Source organism: Anomaloglossus baeobatrachus, chromosome 3, assembly GCF_048569485.1.
Source record: "Anomaloglossus baeobatrachus isolate aAnoBae1 chromosome 3, aAnoBae1.hap1, whole genome shotgun sequence".
NCBI lineage: Eukaryota > Metazoa > Chordata > Amphibia > Anura > Aromobatidae > Anomaloglossus > Anomaloglossus baeobatrachus.
Genome location: NC_134355.1, coordinates 666656450 through 666676157, shown reverse-complemented (window position 1 = coordinate 666676157; position 19708 = coordinate 666656450). Strand labels below are relative to the sequence as shown.

The 19708-nt window shown below is 33.7% G+C and overlaps 13 non-coding genes across 13 annotated transcripts; all 13 read right to left on the bottom strand.

Annotated features, from left to right (window-relative positions):
* Positions 1-2854: 2854 nt before the first annotated feature.
* TRNAR-UCU (transfer RNA arginine (anticodon UCU)) lies at positions 2855-2940 on the bottom strand. Its single transcript is given in 2 exon segments — positions 2855-2890; positions 2904-2940. It is a non-coding gene; the product is annotated as a tRNA-Arg (tRNA).
* Positions 2941-3733: 793 nt separating this feature from the next.
* TRNAR-UCU (transfer RNA arginine (anticodon UCU)) lies at positions 3734-3819 on the bottom strand. Its single transcript is given in 2 exon segments — positions 3734-3769; positions 3783-3819. It is a non-coding gene; the product is annotated as a tRNA-Arg (tRNA).
* Positions 3820-4606: 787 nt separating this feature from the next.
* Positions 4607-4692, bottom strand: TRNAR-UCU (transfer RNA arginine (anticodon UCU)). The gene is given in 2 exon segments: positions 4607-4642; positions 4656-4692. It is a non-coding gene; the product is annotated as a tRNA-Arg (tRNA).
* A 2537-nt stretch (positions 4693-7229) lies between these two features.
* On the bottom strand, positions 7230-7315 carry TRNAR-UCU (transfer RNA arginine (anticodon UCU)). Its single transcript is given in 2 exon segments — positions 7230-7265; positions 7279-7315. It is a non-coding gene; the product is annotated as a tRNA-Arg (tRNA).
* Positions 7316-8108: 793 nt separating this feature from the next.
* Positions 8109-8194, bottom strand: TRNAR-CCU (transfer RNA arginine (anticodon CCU)). The gene is given in 2 exon segments: positions 8109-8144; positions 8158-8194. It is a non-coding gene; the product is annotated as a tRNA-Arg (tRNA).
* A 792-nt stretch (positions 8195-8986) lies between these two features.
* On the bottom strand, positions 8987-9072 carry TRNAR-UCU (transfer RNA arginine (anticodon UCU)). Its single transcript is given in 2 exon segments — positions 8987-9022; positions 9036-9072. It is a non-coding gene; the product is annotated as a tRNA-Arg (tRNA).
* A 786-nt stretch (positions 9073-9858) lies between these two features.
* TRNAR-CCU (transfer RNA arginine (anticodon CCU)) lies at positions 9859-9944 on the bottom strand. Its single transcript is given in 2 exon segments — positions 9859-9894; positions 9908-9944. It is a non-coding gene; the product is annotated as a tRNA-Arg (tRNA).
* A 788-nt stretch (positions 9945-10732) lies between these two features.
* On the bottom strand, positions 10733-10818 carry TRNAR-UCU (transfer RNA arginine (anticodon UCU)). Its single transcript is given in 2 exon segments — positions 10733-10768; positions 10782-10818. It is a non-coding gene; the product is annotated as a tRNA-Arg (tRNA).
* Positions 10819-11815: 997 nt separating this feature from the next.
* On the bottom strand, positions 11816-11900 carry TRNAR-UCU (transfer RNA arginine (anticodon UCU)). The gene is given in 2 exon segments: positions 11816-11851; positions 11864-11900. It is a non-coding gene; the product is annotated as a tRNA-Arg (tRNA).
* A 792-nt stretch (positions 11901-12692) lies between these two features.
* Positions 12693-12778, bottom strand: TRNAR-UCU (transfer RNA arginine (anticodon UCU)). Its single transcript is given in 2 exon segments — positions 12693-12728; positions 12742-12778. It is a non-coding gene; the product is annotated as a tRNA-Arg (tRNA).
* Positions 12779-14246: 1468 nt separating this feature from the next.
* Positions 14247-14332, bottom strand: TRNAR-UCU (transfer RNA arginine (anticodon UCU)). The gene is given in 2 exon segments: positions 14247-14282; positions 14296-14332. It is a non-coding gene; the product is annotated as a tRNA-Arg (tRNA).
* Positions 14333-15124: 792 nt separating this feature from the next.
* On the bottom strand, positions 15125-15210 carry TRNAR-UCU (transfer RNA arginine (anticodon UCU)). The gene is given in 2 exon segments: positions 15125-15160; positions 15174-15210. It is a non-coding gene; the product is annotated as a tRNA-Arg (tRNA).
* Positions 15211-16678: 1468 nt separating this feature from the next.
* On the bottom strand, positions 16679-16764 carry TRNAR-UCU (transfer RNA arginine (anticodon UCU)). Its single transcript is given in 2 exon segments — positions 16679-16714; positions 16728-16764. It is a non-coding gene; the product is annotated as a tRNA-Arg (tRNA).
* Between the last annotated feature and the right edge of the window lie 2944 nt (positions 16765-19708).

Genomic DNA, 19708 nt, shown 5'->3' with positions numbered 1-19708 from the left:
TACATGAAGAATGAATTTCAAAACAAGATGGAAAAGCAGCATTTTAAAAGTTCACAAAACTGGGTTGCCTTCTTAGTCTTTTCTAGAAAAGGGAGCCCTAGCAAACTTTGAATTCTACAAAAATGCTCTAAAGGATAATAATAAATCATATATTAGATCATTTCTTACTCTTTATTATCTTATGGGTATTATATAGGACTTTCGCATCAGACACCAAAAAAAAGTTGACTCAGGCAGGACTCGAACCCACAACCTTTGAATGCCTACACTTTCCTAGAAGTCCAATGTGCTATCCATTGCGCCACAGAGCCAGAAACTGAAAAAAATTGTTTGGAACTTCAGTGTGGCTAAAACTAATAAGACAAAGAATAGTAAAGATGGAATTCACTCTAAAAGCAATCTTTCAAGATTTGAGAGCAGATTTTCACAAAATATTTACATTATAGTAAAGACAAAAATTTCAAGCCAATTTTCTGGACATATCTTATGGCATACATTATGATTTCAGGAGGCAAATAAACTTTTTTGGAAAATATTTCCATTTTTTTCAATTCCACTTTTAAAGAATACTGAAGATAATAGATAAAGGTTTAAATTCTTTAGATACAAAACTCTTCTCCAATTAAAACAAGCCTCCAATCTTTGAATCTTTATCTTATCTAGAAATTTACATTCGCCACTTTGTGCTAAAGAGTGTTTTTTTAGCAGCTTCCTCTACATTCTTTTCTTTGATCATTTTAAAATCTGATTTACATTTGGAAATTCAGGTATTCTAAAATATAACATCAAGATGTTCAATAATTTTAGAACCAGCAGAGAAAAACTCAGCGTTAGCATTTTCTCGACTCTCTCTGTGTTCTAGACACACATAACAAATATACATGAAGAATGAATTTCAAAACAGGATGGAAAAGCAGCATTTTAAAAGTTCACAAAACTGGGTTGCCTTCTTAGTCTTTTCTAGAAAGGGGAGCCCTAGCGAACTTTGAATTCTACAAAAATGCTCTAAAGGATAATAATAAATCATATATTAGATCATTTCTTACTCTTTATTATCTTATGGGTATTATATAGGACTTTCGCATCAGACACCAAACAAAAGCTGACTCTGGTGGGACTCGAACCCGCAACATTTGAATGCCTACACTTTCCTAGAAATCCAATGCGCTATCCGTTGCACCACAGAGCCTGAAACTGAAAAAACATGTTTGGAACTTCAGTGTGGCTAAAACTAATAAGAGAAAGAATAGTAAAAATGGAAATCACTCTAAAAGCAATCTTTCAAGATTTGAGAGCAGATTTTCACAAAATATTTACATTTTAGTAAAGACAAAAATTTCAAGCCAATTTTCTGGACATATCTTATGGCATACATTATGATTTCAGGAGGCAAATAAACTTTTTTGGAAAATATTTCCGTTTTTTTCAATTCCACTTTTAAAAAATACTGAAGATAATGGATAAAGGTTTAAATTCTTTAGATACAAAACTCTTCTCCAATTAAAACAAGCCTCCAATCTTTGAATCTTTATCTTATCTAGACATTTACATTCGCCACTTTGTGCTAAAGATTGGTTTTTTTGCAGCTTCCTCTACATTCTTTTCTTTGATCATTTTAAAATCTGATTTACATTTGGAAATTCAGGTATTCTAAAATATAACATCAAGATGTTCAATACTTTTAGAACCAGCAGAGAAAAACTCAGCGTTAGCATTTTCTCGACTCTCTCTATGTTCTAGACACACATAACAAATCTACATGAAGAATGAATTTCAAAACAGGATGGAAAAGCAGCATTTTAAAAGTTCACAAAACTGGGTTGCCTTCTTAGTCTTTTCTAGAAAGGGGAGCCCTAGCGATTTTTGAATTCTACAAAAATGCTCTAAAGGATAATAATAAATCATATATTAGATCATTTCTTACTCTTTATTATCTTATGGGTATTATATAGGACTTTCGCATCAGACACCAAACAAAAGCTGACTCTGGTGGGACTCGAACCCGCAACATTTGAATGCCTACACTTTCCTAGAAATCCAATGCGCTATCCGTTGCACCACAGAGCCTGAAACTGAAAAAACATGTTTGGAACTTCAGTGTGGCTAAAACTAATAAGAGAAAGAATAGTAAAAATGGAAATCACTCTAAAAGCAATCTTTCAAGATTTGAGAGCAGATTTTCACAAAATATTTACATTTTAGTAAAGACAAAAATTTCAAGCCAATTTTCTGGACATATCTTATGGCATACATTATGATTTCAGGAGGCAAATAAACTTTTTTGGAAAATATTTCCGTTTTTTTCAATTCCACTTTTAAAAAATACTGAAGATAATGGATAAAGGTTTAAATTCTTTAGATACAAAACTCTTCTCCAATTAAAACAAGCCTCCAATCTTTGAATCTTTATCTTATCTAGACATTTACATTCGCCACTTTGTGCTAAAGAGTGTTTTTTTAGCAGCTTCCTCTACATTCTTTGATCATTTTAAAATCTGATTTACATTTGGAAATTCAGGTATTCTAAAATATAACATCAAGATGTTCAATAATTTTAGAACCAGCAGAGAAAAACTCAGTGTTAGCATTTTCTCGACTCTCTCTGTGTTCTAGACACACATAACAAATCTACATGAAGAATGAATTTCAAAACAGGATGGAAAAGCAGCATTTTAAAAGTTCACAAAACTGGGTTGCCTTCTTAGTCTTTTCTAGAAAGGGGAGCCCTAGCGATTTTTGAATTCTACAAAAATGCTCTAAAGGATAATAATAAATCATATATTAGATCATTTCTTACTCTTTATTATCTTATGGGTATTATATAGGACTTTTGCATCAGACACCAAACAAAAGCAGACTCTGGCGGGACTCAAACCCACAACCTTTGAATGCCTACACTTTCCTAGAAGTCCAATGCGCTATCCATTGTGCCACAGAGCCTGAAACTGAAAAAAATTGTTTGGAACTTCAGTGTGGCTAAAACTAATAAGAGAAAGAATAGTAAAAATGGAAGTCACTCTAAAAGCAATCTTTCAAGATTTGAGAGCAGATTTTCACAAAATATTTACATTTTAGTAAAGACAAAAATTTCAAGCCAATTTTCTGGACCCTATCTTATGGCATACATTATGGTTTCAGGAGGCAAATAAACTTTTTTGGAAAATATTTCCGTTTTTTTCAATTCCACTTTTAAAAAATACTGAAGATAATGGATAAAGGTTTAAATTCTTTAGATACAAAACTCTTCTCCAATTAAAACAAGCCTCCAATCTTTGAATCTTTATCTTATCTAGACATTTACATTCGCCACTTTGTGCTAAAGAGTGGTTTTTTTGCAGCTTCCTCTACATTCTTTTCTTTGATCATTTTAAAATCTGATTTACATTTGGAAATTCAGGTATTCTAAAATATAACATCAAGATGTTCAATAATTTTAGAACCATCAGAGAAAAACTCAGCGTTAGCATTTTCTCGACTCTCTCTGTGTTCTAGACACACATAACAAATCTACATGAAGAATGAATTTCAAAACAGGATGGAAAAGCAGCATTTTAAAAGTTCACAAAACTGGGTTGCCTTCTTAGTCTTTTCTAGAAAGGGGAGCCCTAGCGATTTTTGAATTCTACAAAAATGCTCTAAAGGATAATAATAAATCATATATTAAATCATTTCTTACTCTTTATTATCTTATGGGTATTATATAGGACTTTCGCATCAGACACCAAACAAAAGCTGACTCTGGCGGGACTCGAACCCACAACCTTTGAATGCCTACACTTTCCTAGAAGTCCAATGCGCTATCCATTGCGCCACAGAGCCTGAAACTGAAAAAAATTGTTTGGAACTTCAGTGTGGCTAAAACTAATAAGAGAAAGAATAGTAAAAATGGAAATCACTCTAAAAGCAATCTTTCAAGATTTGAGAGCAGATTTTCACAAAATATTTACATTTTAGTAAAGACAAGAATTTCAAGCCAATTTTCTGGACATATCTTATGGCATACATTATGATTTCAGGAGGCAAATAAACTTTTTTGGAAAATATTTCCGTTTTTTTTCACTTTTAAAGAATACTGAAGATAATGGATAAAGGTTTAAATTCTTTAGATACAAAACTCTTCTCCAATTAAAACAAGCCTCCAATCTTTGAATCTTTATCTTATCTAGACATTTACATTCGCCACTTTGTGCTAAAGAGTGTTTTTTTAGCAGCTTCCTCTACATTCTTTTCTTTGATCATTTTAAAATCTGATTTACATTTGGAAATTCAGGTATTCTAAAATATAACATCAAGATGTTCAATAATTTTAGAACCAGCAGAGAAAAACTCAGCGTTAGCATTTTCTCAACTCTCTCTGTGTTTTAGACACACATAACAAATCTACATGAAGAATGAATTTCAAAAGAGGATGGAAAAGCAGCATTTTAAAAGTTCACAAAACTGGGTTGCCTTCTTAGTCTTTTCTAGAAAGGGGAGCCCTAGCGATTTTTGAATTCTACAAAAATGCTCTAAAGGATAATAATAAATCATATATTAAATAATTTCTTACTCTTTATTATCTTATGGGTATTATATAGGACTTTCGCATCAGACACCAAACAAAAGCTGACTCTGGCGGGACTCGAACCCACAACCTTTAAATGCCTACACTTTCCTAGAAGTCCAATGCGCTATCCATTGCGCCACAGAGCCTGAAACTGAAAAAAATTGTTTGGAACTTCAGTGTGGCTAAAACTAATAAGAGAAAGAATAGTAAAAATGGAAATCACTCTAAAAGCAATCTTTCAAGATTTGAGAGCAGATTTTCACAAAATATTTACATTTTAGTAAAGACAAGAATTTCAAGCCAATTTTCTGGACATATCTTATGGCATACATTATGATTTCAGGAGGCAAATAAACTTTTTTGGAAAATATTTCCGTTTTTTTCACTTTTAAAGAATACTGAAGATAATGGATAAAGGTTTAAATTCTTTAGATACAAAACTCTTCTCCAATTAAAACAAGCCTCCAATCTTTGAATCTTTATCTTATCTAGACATTTACATTCGCCACTTTGTGCTAAAGAGTGGTTTTTTTGCAGCTTCCTCTACATTCTTTTCTTTGATCATTTTAAAATCTGATTTACATTTGGAAATTCAGGTATTCTGAAATATAATATCAAGATTGTAAATAATTTTAGAACCAGCAGAGAAAAACTCAGCGTTAGCATTTTCTCGACTCTCTCTGTGTTCTAGACACACATAACAAATCTACATGAAGAATGAATTTCAAAACAGGATGGAAAAGCAGCATTTTAAAAGTTCACAAAACTGGGTTGCCTTCTTAGTCTTTTCTAGAAAAGGGAGCCCTAGCAAACTTTGAACTCTACAAAAATGCTCTAAAGGATAATAATAAATCATATATTAGATCATTTCTTACTCTTTATTATCTTATGGGTATTATATAGGACTTTCGCATCAGACACCAAACAAAAGCTGACTCTGGCAGGACTCGAACCCACAACCTTTGCATGCCTACACTTTCCTAGAAGTCCAATGAGCCATCCATGGCGCCACAGAGCCAGAAACTGAAAAAAATTGTTTGGAACTTCAGTGTGGCTAAAACTAATAAGAGAAAGAATAGTAAAAATGGAAATTACTCTAAAAGCAATCTTTCAAGATTTGAGAGCAGATTTTCACAAAATATTTACATTTTAGTAAAGACAAAAATTTCAAGCCAATTTTCTGGACATATCTTATGGCATACATTATGATTTCAGGAGGCAAATAAACTTTTTTGGAAAATATTTCCGTTTTTTTCAATTCCACTTTTAAAAAATACTGAAGATAATGGATAAAGGTTTAAATTCTTTAGATACAAAACTCTTCTCCAATTAAAACAAGCCTCCAATCTTTGAATCTTTATCTTATCTAGACATTTACATTCGCCACTTTGTGCTAAAGAGTGTTTTTTTAGCAGCTTCCTCTACATTCTTTTCTTTGATCATTTTAAAATCTGATTTACATTTGGAAATTCATGTATTCTAAAATATAATATCAAGATGTTGAATAATTTTAGAACCAGCAGAGAAAAACTCAGCGTTAGCATTTTCTCGACTCTCTCTGTGTTCTAGACACACATAACAAATCTACATGAAGAATGAATTTCAAAACAAGATGGAAAAGCAGCATTTTAAAAGTTCACAAAACTGGGTTGCCTTCTTAGTCTTTTCTAGAAAAGGGAGCCCTAGCAAACTTTGAATTCTACAAAAATGCTCTAAAGGATAATAATAAATCATATATTAGATCATTTCTTACTCTTTATTATCTTATGGGTATTATATAGGACTTTCGCATCAGACACCAAACAAAAGCTGACTCTGGTGGGACTCGAACCCGCAACCTTTGAATGCCTACACTTTCCTAGAAATCCAATGCGCTATCCGTTGCACCACAGATTCTGAAACTGAAAAAAAGTGTTTGGAACCTCAGTGTGGCTAAAACTAATAAGAGAAAGAATAGTAAAAATGGAAATCACTCTAAAAGCAATCTTTCAAGATTTGAGAGCAGATTTTCACAAAATATTTACATTTTAGTAAAGACAAAAATTTCAAGCCAATTTTCTGGACATATCTTATGGCATACATTATGATTTCAGGAGGCAAATAAACTTTTTTGGAAAATATTTCCGTTTTTTTCAATTCCACTTTTAAAAAATACTGAAGATAATGGATAAAGGTTTAAATTCTTTAGATACAAAACTCTTCTCCAATTAAAACAAGCCTCCAATCTTTGAATCTTTATCTTATCTAGACATTTACATTCGCCACTTTGTGCTAAAGAGTGTTTTTTTAGCAGCTTCCTCTACATTCTTTGATCATTTTAAAATCTGATTTACATTTGGAAATTCAGGTATTCTAAAATATAACATCAAGATGTTCAATAATTTTAGAACCAGCAGAGAAAAACTCAGCGTTAGCATTTTCTCGACTCTCTCTGTGTTCTAGACACACATAACAAATCTACATGAAGAATGAATTTCAAAACAGGATGGAAAAGCAGCATTTTAAAAGTTCACAAAACTGGGTTGCCTTCTTAGTCTTTTCTAGAAAGGGGAGCCCTAGCGATTTTTGAATTCTACAAAAATGCTCTAAAGGATAATAATAAATCATATATTAGATCATTTCTTTCTCTTTATTATCTTATGGGTATTATATAGGACTTTTGCATCAGACACCAAACAAAAGCTGACTCTGGCGGGACTCAAACCCACAACCTTTGAATGCCTACACTTTCCTAGAAGTCCAATGCGCTATCCATTGTGCCACAGAGCCTGAAACTGAAAAAAATTGTTTGGAACTTCAGTGTGGCTAAAACTAATAAGAGAAAGAATAGTAAAAATGGAAGTCACTCTAAAAGCAATCTTTCAAGATTTGAGAGCAGATTTTCACAAAATATTTACATTTTAGTAAAGACAAAAATTTCAAGCCAATTTTCTGGACCCTATCTTATGGCATACATTATTGTTTCAGGAGGCAAATAAACTTTTTTGGAAAATATTTCCGTTTTTTTCAATTCCACTTTTAAAAAATACTGAAGATAATGGATAAAGGTTTAAATTCTTTAGATACAAAACTCTTCTCCAATTAAAACAAGCCTCCAATCTTTGAATCTTTATCTTATCTAGACATTTACATTCGCCACTTTGTGCTAAAGAGTGGTTTTTTTGCAGCTTCCTCTACATTCTTTTCTTTGATCATTTTAAAATCTGATTTACATTTGGAAATTCAGGTATTCTAAAATATAACATCAAGATGTTCAATAATTTTAGAACCATCAGAGAAAAACTCAGCGTTAGCATTTTCTCGACTCTCTCTGTGTTCTAGACACACATAACAAATCTACATGAAGAATGAATTTCAAAACAGGATGGAAAAGCAGCATTTTAAAAGTTCACAAAACTGGGTTGCCTTCTTAGTCTTTTCTAGAAAGGGGAGCCCTAGCGATTTTTGAATTCTACAAAAATGCTCTAAAGGATAATAATAAATCATATATTAGATCATTTCTTTCTCTTTATTATCTTATGGGTATTATATAGGACTTTCGCATCAGACACCAAACAAAAGCTGACTCTGGCGGGACTCGAACCCACAACCTTTGAATGCCTACACTTTCCTAGGAGTCCAATGCACTATCCAATGTGCCACAGAGTCTGAAACTGAAAAAAATCGTTTGGAACTTCAGTGTGGCTAAAACTAATAAGAGAAAGAATAGTAAAAATGGAAATCACTCTAAAAGCAATCTTTCAAGATTTGAGAGCAGATTTTCACAAAATATTTACATTTTAGTAAAGACAAAAATTTCAAGCCAGTTTTCTGGACATATCTTATGGCATACATTATGATTTCAGGAGGCAAATAAACTTTTTTGGAAAATATTTACGTTTTTTTCAATTCCACTTTTAAAAAATACTGAAGATAATGGATAAAGGTTTAAATTCTTTAGATACAAAACTCTTCTCCAATTAAAACAAGCCTCCAATCTTTGAATCTTTATCTTATCTAGACATTTACATTCGCCACTTTGTGCTAAAGATTGGTTTTTTTGCAGCTTCCTCTACATTCTTTTCTTTGATCATTTTAAAATCTGATTTACATTTGGAAATTCAGGTATTCTAAAATATAACATCAAGATGTTCAATAATGTTAGAACCAGCAGAGAAAAACTCAGCGTTAGCATTTTCTCGACTCTCTCTATGTTCTAGACACACATAACAAATCTACATGAAGAATGAATTTCAAAACAGGATGGAAAAGCAGCATTTTAAAAGTTCACAAAACTGGGTTGCCTTCTTAGTCTTTTCTAGAAAGGGGAGCCCTAGCGATTTTTGAATTCTACAAAAATGCTCTAAAGGATAATAATAAATCATATATTAGATCATTTCTTACTCTTTATTATCTTATGGGTATTATATAGGACTTTCGCATCAGACACCAAACAAAAGCTGACTCTGGCGGGACTCGAACCCACAACCTTTGAATGCCTACACTTTCCTAGAAGTCCAATGCACTATCCAGTGTGCCACAGAGTCTGAAACTAAAAAAAGGGGTTGGAACCTCAGTGTGGCTAAAACTAATAAGAGAAAGAATAGTAAAAATGAAAATCACTCTAAATGCAATCTTTCAAGATTTGAGAGCAGATTTTCACAAAATATTTACATTTTAGTAAAGACAAAAATTTCAAGCCAATTTTCTGGACATATCTTATGGCATACATTATGATTTCAGGAGGCAAATAAACTTTTTTGGAAAATATTTCCGTTTTTTTCAATTCCACTTTTAAAAAATACTGAAGATAATGGATAAAGGTTTAAATTCTTTAGATACAAAACTCTTCTCCAATTAAAACAAGCCTCCAATCTTTGAATCTTTATCTTATCTAGACATTTACATTCGCCACTTTGTGCTAAAGAGTGTTTTTTTAGCAGCTTCCTCTACATTCTTTGATCATTTTAAAATCTGATTTACATTTGGAAATTCAGGTATTCTAAAATATAACATCAAGATGTTCAATAATTTTAGAACCAGCAGAGAAAAACTCAGCGTTAGCATTTTCTCGACTCTCTCTGTGTTCTAGACACACATAACAAATCTACATGAAGAATGAATTTCAAAACAGGATGGAAAAGCAGCATTTTAAAAGTTCACAAAACTGGGTTGCCTTCTTAGTCTTTTCTAGAAAGGGGAGCCCTAGCGATTTTTGAATTCTACAAAAATGCTCTAAAGGATAATAATAAATCATATATTAGATCATTTCTTTCTCTTTATTATCTTATGGGTATTATATAGGACTTTCGCATCAGACACCAAACAAAAGCTGACTCCGGCGGGACTCGAACCCACAACCTTTGAATGCCTACACTTTCCTAGGAGTCCAATGCACTATCCAATGTGCCACAGAGTCTGAAACTGAAAAAAACCGTTTGGAACTTCAGTGTGGCTAAAACTAATAAGAGAAAGAATAGTAAAAATGGAAATCACTCTAAAAGCAATCTTTCAAGATTTGAGAGCAGATTTTCACAAAATATTTACATTTTAGTAAAGACAAAAATTTCAAGCCAATTTTCTGGACCCTATCTTATGGCATACATTATGGTTTCAGGAGGCAAATAAACTTTTTTGGAAAATATTTCCGTTTTTTTCAATTCCACTTTTAAAAAATACTGAAGATAATGGATAAAGGTTTAAATTCTTTAGATACAAAACTCTTCTCCAATTAAAACAAGCCTCCAATCTTTGAATCTTTATCTTATCTAGACATTTACATTCGCCACTTTGTGCTAAAGAGTGTTTTTTTAGCAGCTTCCTCTACATTCTTTGATCATTTTAAAATCTGATTTACATTTGGAAATTCAGGTATTCTAAAATATAACATCAAGATGTTCAATAATTTTAGAACCAGCAGAGAAAAACTCAGTGTTAGCATTTTCTCGACTCTCTCTGTGTTCTAGACACACATAACAAATCTACATGAAGAATGAATTTCAAAACAGGATGGAAAAGCAGCATTTTAAAAGTTCACAAAACTGGGTTGCCTTCTTAGTCTTTTCTAGAAAGGGGAGCCCTAGCGATTTTTGAATTCTACAAAAATGCTCTAAAGGATAATAATAAATCATATATTAGATCATTTCTTACTCTTTATTATCTTATGGGTATTATATAGGACTTTTGCATCAGACACCAAACAAAAGCTGACTCTGGCGGGACTCAAACCCACAACCTTTGAATGCCTACACTTTCCTAGAAGTCCAATGCGCTATCCATTGTGCCACAGAGCCTGAAACTGCAAAAAATTGTTTGGAACTTCAGTGTGGCTAAAACTAATAAGAGAAAGAATAGTAAAAATGGAAGTCACTCTAAAAGCAATCTTTCAAGATTTGAGAGCAGATTTTCACAAAATATTTACATTTTAGTAAAGACAAAAATTTCAAGCCAATTTTCTGGACATATCTTATGGCATACATTATGATTTCAGGAGGCAAATAAACTTTTTTGGAAAATATTTCCGTTTTTTTCAATTCCACTTTTAAAAAATACTGAAGATAATGGATAAAGTTTTAAATTCTTTAGATACAAAACTCTTCTCCAATTAAAACAAGCCTCCAATCTTTGAATCTTTATCTTATCTAGACATTTACATTCGCCACTTTGTGCTAAAGAGTGTTTTTTTAGCAGCTTCCTCTACATTCTTTGATCATTTTAAAATCTGATTTACATTTGGAAATTCAGGTATTCTAAAATATAACATCAAGATGTTCAATAATTTTAGAACCAGCAGAGAAAAACTCAGCGTTAGCATTTTCTCGACTCTCTCTGTGTTCTAGACAAACATGACAACATTTACATTCGCCACTTTGTGCTAAAGAGTGTTTTTTAGCAGCTTCCTCTACATTCTTTTCTTTGATCATTTTAAAATCTGATTTACATTTGGAAATTCAGGTATTCTAAAATATAACATCAAGATGTTCAATAATTTTAGAACCAGCAGAGAAAAACTCAGCGTTAGCATTTTCTCGACTCTCTCTGTGTTCTAGACACACATAACAAATCTACATGAAGAATGAATTTCAAAACAGGATGGAAAAGCAGCATTTTAAAAGTTCACAAAACTTGGTTGCCTTCTTAGTCTTTTCTAGAAAGGGGAGCCCTAGCGATTTTTGAATTCTACAAAAATGCTCTACAGGATAATAATAAATCATATATTAGATCATTTCTTACTCTTTATTATCTTATGGGTATTATAAAGGACTTTCGCATCAGACACCAAACAAAAGCTGACTCTGGCGGGACTCGAACCCACAACCTTTGAATTCAACACTTTCCTAGAAGTCCAATGCGCTATCCATTGCGCCACAGAGCTTGAAACTGAAAAAAATTGTTTGGAACTTCAGTGTGGCTAAAACTAATAAGAGAAAGAATAGTAAAACTGGAAATCACTCTAAAAGCAATCTTTCAAGATTTGAGAGCAGATTTTCACAAAATATTTACATTTTAGTAAAGACAAAAATTTCAAGCCAATTTTCTAGACATATCTTATGGCATACATTATGATTTCAGGAGGCAAATAAACTTTTTTGGAAAATATTTCCGTTTTTTTCAATTCCACTTTTAAAGAATACTGAAGATAATGGATAAAGGTTTAAAGTCTTTAGATACAAAACTCTTCTCCAATTAAAACAAGCCTCCAATCTTTGAATCTTTATCTTATCTAGACATTTACATTCGCCACTTTGTGCTAAAGAGTGTTTTTTTAGCAGCTTCCTCTACATTCTTTTCTTTGATCATTTTAAAATCTGATTTACATTTGGAAATTCAGGTATTCTAAAATATAACATCAAGATGTTCAATAATTTTAGAACCAGCAGAGAAAAACTCAGCGTTAGCATTTTCTAGACTCTCTCTGTGTTCTAGACACACATAACAAATCTACATGAAGAATGAATTTCAAAACAGGATGGAAAAGCAGCATTTTAAAAGTTCACAAAACTGGGTTGCCTTCTTAGTCTTTTCTAGAAAGGGGAGCCCTAGCAAACTTTGAATTCTGCAAAAATGCTCTAAAGGATAATAATAAATCATATATTAGATCATTTCTTACTCTTTATTATCTTATGGGTATTATATAGGACTTTCGCATCAGACACCAAACAAAAGCTGACTCTGGCGGGACTCGAACCCACAACCTTTGAATGCCTACACTTTCCTAGAAGTCCAATGCGCTATCCACTGCGCCACAGAGCCAGAAACTGAAAAAAATTGTTTGGAACTTCAGTGTGGCTAAAACTAATAAGACAAAGAATAGTAAAGATGGAAATCACTCTAAAAGCAATCTTTCAAGATTTGAGAGCAGATTTTCACAAAATATTTACATTTTAGTAAAGACAAAAATTTCAAGCCAATTTTCTGGGCATATCTTATGGCATACATTATGATTTAAGGAGGCAAATAAACTTTTTTGGAAAATATTTCCGTTTTTTTTAATTCCACTTTTAAAAAATACTGAAGATAATGGATAAAGGTTTAAATTCTTTAGATACAAAACTCTTCTCCAATTAAAACAAGCCTCCAATCTTTGAATCTTTATCTTATCTAGACATTTACATTCGCCACTTTGTGCTAAAGAGTGTTTTTTTAGCAGCTCCCTCTACATTCTTTTCTTTGATCATTTTAAAATCTGATTTACATTTGGAAATTCAGGTATTTTAATATATAACATCAAGATGTTCAATAATTTTAGAACCAGCAGAGAAAAACTCAGTGTTAGCATTTTCTCGACTCTCTCTGTGTTCTAGACACACATAACAAATCTTTATGAAGAATGAATTTCAAAACAGGATGGAAAAGCAGCATTTTAAAAGTTCACAAAACTGGGTTGCCTTCTTAGTCTTTTCTAGATAGGGGAGCCCTTGCGATTTTTGAATTCTACAAAAATGCTCTAAAGGATAATAATAAATCATATATTAGATCATTTCTTACTCTTTATTATCTTATGGGTATTATATAGGACTTGTTTATATTATATTAGGAGCTTGTTTTAATTGGAGAAGAGTTTTGTATCTAAAGAATTAAAACCTTTATCCATTATCTTCAGTATTCTTTAAAAGTGGAATTGAAAAAAACGGAAATATTTTCCAAAAAAGTTTATTTGCCTCCTGAAATCATAATGTATGCCATAAGATATGTCCAGAAAATTGGCTTAAAATTTTTGTCTTTACTAAAATGTAAATATTTTGTGAAAATCTGCTCTCAAATCTTGAAAGATTGCTTTTAGAGTGATTTCCATTTTTACTATTCTTTCTCTTATTAGATTTAGCCACACTGAAGTTCCAAACAATTTTTTTCAGTTTCAGGCTCTGTGGCGCAATGGATAGCGCATTGGACTTCTAGGAAAGTGTAGGCATTCAAAGGTTTAGAACCAGCAGAGAAAAAGTCAGCGTTAGCATTTTCTCGACTCTCTCTGTGTTGTAGACACAAATAACAAATCTACATGAAGAATGAATTTCAAAACAGGATGGAAAAGCAGCATTTTAAAAGTTCACAAAACTGGGTTGCCTTCTTAGTCTTTTCTAGAAAGGGGAGCCCTAGCAAACTTTGAATTCTACAAAAATGCTCTAAAGGATAATAATAAATAATATATTAGATCATTTCTTACTCTTTATTATCTTATGGGTATTATATAGGACTTTCGCATCAGACACCAAACAAAAGCTGACTCTGGCAGGACTCGAACCCACAACCTTTGAATGCCTACACTTTCCTAGAAGTCCAATGCGCTATCCATTGCGCCACAGAGCCAGAAACTGAAAAAAATTGTTTGGAACTTCAGTGTGGCTAAAACTAATAAGACAAAGAATAGTAAAGATGGAAATCACTCTAAAAGCAATCTTTCAAGATTTGAGAGCAGATTTTCACAAAATATTTACATTTTAGTAAAGACAAAAATTTCAAGCCAATTTTCTGGACATATCTTATGGCATACATTATGATTTCAGGAGGCAAATAAACTTTTTTGGAAAATATTTCCGTTTTTTTTAATTCCACTTTTAAAAAATACTGAAGATAATGGATAAAGGTTTAAATTCTTTAGATACAAAACTCTTCTCCAATTAAAACAAGCCTCCAATCTTTGAATCTTTATCTTATCTAGACATTTACATTCGCCACTTTGTGCTAAAGAGTGTTTTTTTAGCAGCTTCCTCTACATTCTTTTCTTTGATCATTTTAAAATCTGATTTACATTTGGAAATTCAGGTATTCTAAAATATAACATCAAGATGTTCAATAATTTTAGAACCAGCAGAGAAAAACTCAGCGTTAGCATTTTCTCGACTCTCTCTGTGTTCTAGACACACATAACAAATCTACACGAAGAATGAATTTCAAAACAGGATGGAAAAGCAGCATTTTAAAAGTTCACAAAACTGGGTTGCCTTCTTAGTCTTTTCTAGAAAGTGGAGCCCTAGCGAACTTTGATTTCTACAAAAATGCTCTAAAGGATAATAATAAATCATATATTAGATCATTTCTTACTCTTTATTATCTTATGGGTATTATATAGGACTTTCGCATCAGACACCAAACAAAAGCTGACTCTGGCGGGACTCGAACCCACAACCTTTGAATGCCTACTTTTTCCTAGAATTCCAATGCGCTATCCATTGCGCCACAGAGCCAGAAACTGAAACAAGCTGTCTGGAACTTCAGTGTGGCTAAAACTAATAAGACAAAGAATAGTAAAGATGGAAATCACTCTAAAAGCAATCTTTCAAGATTTGAGAGCAGATTTTCACAAAATATTTACATTTTAGTAAAGACAAAAATTTCAAGCCAATTTTCTGGACATATCTCATGGCATACATTATGATTTCAGGAGGCAAATAAACTTTTTTGGAAAATATTTCCGTTTTTTTCAATTCCACTTTTAAAGAATACTGAAGATAGTAGATAAAGGTTTAAATTCTTTAGATACAAAACTCTTCTCCAATTAAAACAAGCCTCCAATCTTTGAATCTTTATCTTATCTAGACATTTACATTCGCCACTTTGTGCTAAAGAGTGTTTTTTTAGCAGCTTCCTCTACATTCTTTTCTTTGATCATTTTAAAATCTGATTTACATTTGGAAATTCAGGTATTCTAATATATAACATCAAGATGTTCAATAATTTTAGAACCAGCAGAGAAAAACTCAGTGTTAGCATTTTCTCGACTCTCTCTGTGTTCTAGACACACATAACAAATCTTTATGAAGAATGAATTTCAAAACAGGATGGAAAAGCAGCATTTTAAAAGTTCACAAAACTGGGTTGCCTTCTTAGTCTTTTCTAGATAGGGGAGCCCTAGCGATTTTTGAATTCTACAAAAATGCTCTAAAGGATAATAATAAATCATATAATAGATCATTTCTTACTCTTTATTATCTTATGGGTATTATATAGGACTTGTTTATATTATATTAGGAGCTTGTTTTAATTGGAGAAGAGTTTTGTATCTAAAGAATTAAAACCTTTATCCATTATCTTCAGTATTCTTTAAAAGTAGAATTGAAAAAAACGGAAATATTTTCCAAAAAAGTTTATTTGCCTCCTGAAATCATAATGTATGCCATAAGATATGTCCAGAAAATTGGCTTAAAATTTTTGTCTTTACTAAAATGTAAATATTTTGTGAAAATCTGCTCTCAAATCTTGAAAGATTGCTTTTAGAGTGATTTCCATTTTTACTATTCTTTCTCTTATTAGTTTTAGCCACACTGAAGTTCCAAACAATTTTTTTCAGTTTCAGGCTCTGTGGCGCAATGGATAGCGCATTGGACTTCTAGGAAAGTGTAGGCATTCAAAGGTTTAGAACCAGCAGAGAAAAAGTCAGCGTTAGCATTTTCTCGACTCTCTCTGTGTTGTAGACACAAATAACAAATCTACATGAAGAATGAATTTCAAAACAGGATGGAAAAGCAGCATTTTAAAAGTTCACAAAACTGGGTTGCCTTCTTAGTCTTTTCTAGAAAGGGGAGCCCTAGCAAACTTTGAATTCTACAAAAATGCTCTAAAGGATAATAATAAATCATATATTAGATCATTTCTTACTCTTTATTATCTTATGGGTATTATATAGGACTTTCGCATCAGACACCAAACAAAAGCTGACTCTGGCGGGACTCGAACCCACAACCTTTGAATGCCTACACTTTCCTAGAAGTCCAATGCGCTATCCATTGCGCCACAGAGCCAGAAACTTAAAAAAATTGTTTGGAACTTCAGTGTGGCTAAAACTAATAAGACAAAGAATAGTAAAGATGGAAATCACTCTAAAAGCAATCTTTCAAGATTTGAGAGCAGATTTTCACAAAATATTTACATTTTAGTAAAGACAAAAATTTCAAGCCAATTTTCTGGACATATCTTATGGCATACATTATGATTTCAGGAGGCAAATAAACTTTTTTGGAAAATATTTCCGTTTTTTTTAATTCCACTTTTAAAAAATACTGAAGATAATGGATAAAGGTTTAAATTCTTTAGATACAAAACTCTTCTCCAATTAAAACAAGCCTCCAATCTTTGAATCTTTATCTTATCTAGACATTTACATTCGCCACTTTGTGCTAAAGAGTGTTTTTTTAGCAGCTTCCTCTACATTCTTTTCTTTGATCATTTTAAAATCTGATTTACATTTGGAAATTCAGGTATTCTAAAATATAACATCAAGATGTTCAATAATTTTAGAACCAGCAGAGAAAAACTCAGCGTTAGCATTTTCTCGACTCTCTGTGTTCTAGACACACATAACAAATCTACACGAAGAATGAATTTCAAAACAGGATGGAAAAGCAGCATTTTAAAAGTTCACAAAACTGGGTTGCCTTCTTAGTCTTCTCTAGAGTTGAGCGCGGTTCGGGGTTCGAGTGATTTTGGGGGCTGTTTTGCAAAAGCTCGATAGTTCTAGATACGTTCGAGAACGGTTCTAGCAGCAAATAGCAGGGCTTTTTACAGCTAGAGTGTGCAGGAGCCATCGCTGGCAGCCTGCCAGAAGCTGGTAACCAAGATAAACATCGGGTATCCAAGCAAAACGCTTTGGTTAGTAACCCGATGTTTATCTTAGTTACGTGCAGGAAGCCCACACTTTCCCGCTCAGCTCGCTCCGCCCCCTCCTGCCCGCGGCATGTACACATACATACATACACACACACACACACACACACACACACACACACACACACACACACACATGGTCCCGCTCGGCTTACCTGCGGTCGGCCCGGGGGCAGCAGTCCTTGGCACTGGAAACTGTGCCTGCCTGCCCTTTAAGGCCACTGTGTTCTCCTGCATTGAACATCATCTGTGGGCGGAGTTACCGCCCGGCGTCCTGCTCGGTCGCACAGATGAAGGAGTAACAGTGCCAGCCAGCGACCCCCAGCACATCACTTCCCTCCGGCGCTGTGTGGGCCCCATCTGCACCGTGACCTGATCAGTATGTGGGACATCACTCCCTCCCCGCCCCTCCCTGTCCCCCCGTGCGTGTGTGGGCCCCGCAGAGCCGTGTGTGTGGCCCCCGGAGCTGCGTGTATGGGCCCCGCAGAGCAAGGTGTGTGTTTGTATGTATGCATGCAGCAGAGCAGTATGCGTGTCTATATGTATGTATGTATGCAGCAGAGCAGTATGCGTGTCTGTATGTATGTATGTATATATGCAGCAGAGCAGTATGCGTGTCTGTATGTATGTATGTATATATGCAGCAGAGCAGTATGCGTGTCTGTATGTATGTATGTATATATGCAGCAGAGCAGTATGCGTGTCTGTATGTATGTATATATGCAGCAGAGCAGTATATGTGTCTGTATGTATGTATATATGCAGCAGAGCAGTATGCGTGTCTGTATGTATGTATATATGTAGCAGAGCAGTATGCGTGTCTGTATGTATGTATATATATATGCAGCAGAGCAGTATGCGTGTCTGTATGTATGTATATATGCAGCAGAGCAGTATGCGTGTCTGTATGTATATATATATGCAGCAGAGCAGTATGCGTGTCTGTATGTATGTATATATGCAGCAGAGCAGTATGCGTGTCTATGTATGTATGTATATATGTAGCAAAGTAGTATGCATGTCTGTATGTATGCATGTATGTATGCAGCAGAGCAGTATGCGTGTCTGTATGTATGTATATATATATGCAGCAGAGCAATATGCGTGTCTGTATGTATGCATGCATGTATGTATGCAGCAGAGCAGTATACGTGTCTGTATGTATGTATGTATATATGCAGCAGAGCAGTATGCGTGTCTGTATGTATGTATGTATATATACAGTATGCGTGTCTATATGTATGTATGTATGCAGCAGAGCAGTATGCGTGTCTGTATGTATGTATATATGCAGCAGAGCAGTATGCGTGTCTGTATGTATGTATATATGCAGCAGAGCAGTATGCGTGTCTGTATGTATGTATGTATATATGCAGCAGAGCAGTATGCGTGTCTGTATGTATGTATATATGCAGCAGAGCAGTATGCGTGTCTGTATGTATGTATATATGCAGCAGAGCAGTATGCGTGTATGTATGTATATATGCAGCAGAGCAGTGTGCGTGTCTGTATGTATGTATGTATGTATGCAGCAGAGCAATATGCGTGTCTGTCTGTATGTATGCATGTATGTATGCAGCAGAGCAGTATGCGTGTCTGTATGTATGCATGTATATATGCAGCAGAGCAGTATGCGTGTCTGTATGTATGCATGTATGTATGCAGCAGAGCAGTATATGTGTCTGTATGTATGTATGTATATATGCAGCAGAGCAGTATGCATGTCTGTATGTATGTATATATGCAGCAGAGCAGTATGCGTGTCTGTATGTATGTATGTATATATGCAGCAGAGCAGTATGCGTGTCTGTATGTATGCATGTATATATGCAGCAGAGCAGTATGCGTGTCTGTATGTATGCATGTATGTATGCAGCAGAGCAGTATGCATGTCTGTATGTATGCATGTATGTATGCAGCAGAGCAGTATGCGTGTCTGTATGTATGCATGTATGTATGCAGCAGAGCAGTATGCGTGTCTGTATGTATGCATGTATGTATGCAGCAGAGCAGTATGCGTGTCTGTATGTATGCATGCAGAGCAGTATGCGTGTCTGTCTGTCTGTATGTATGTATGTATGT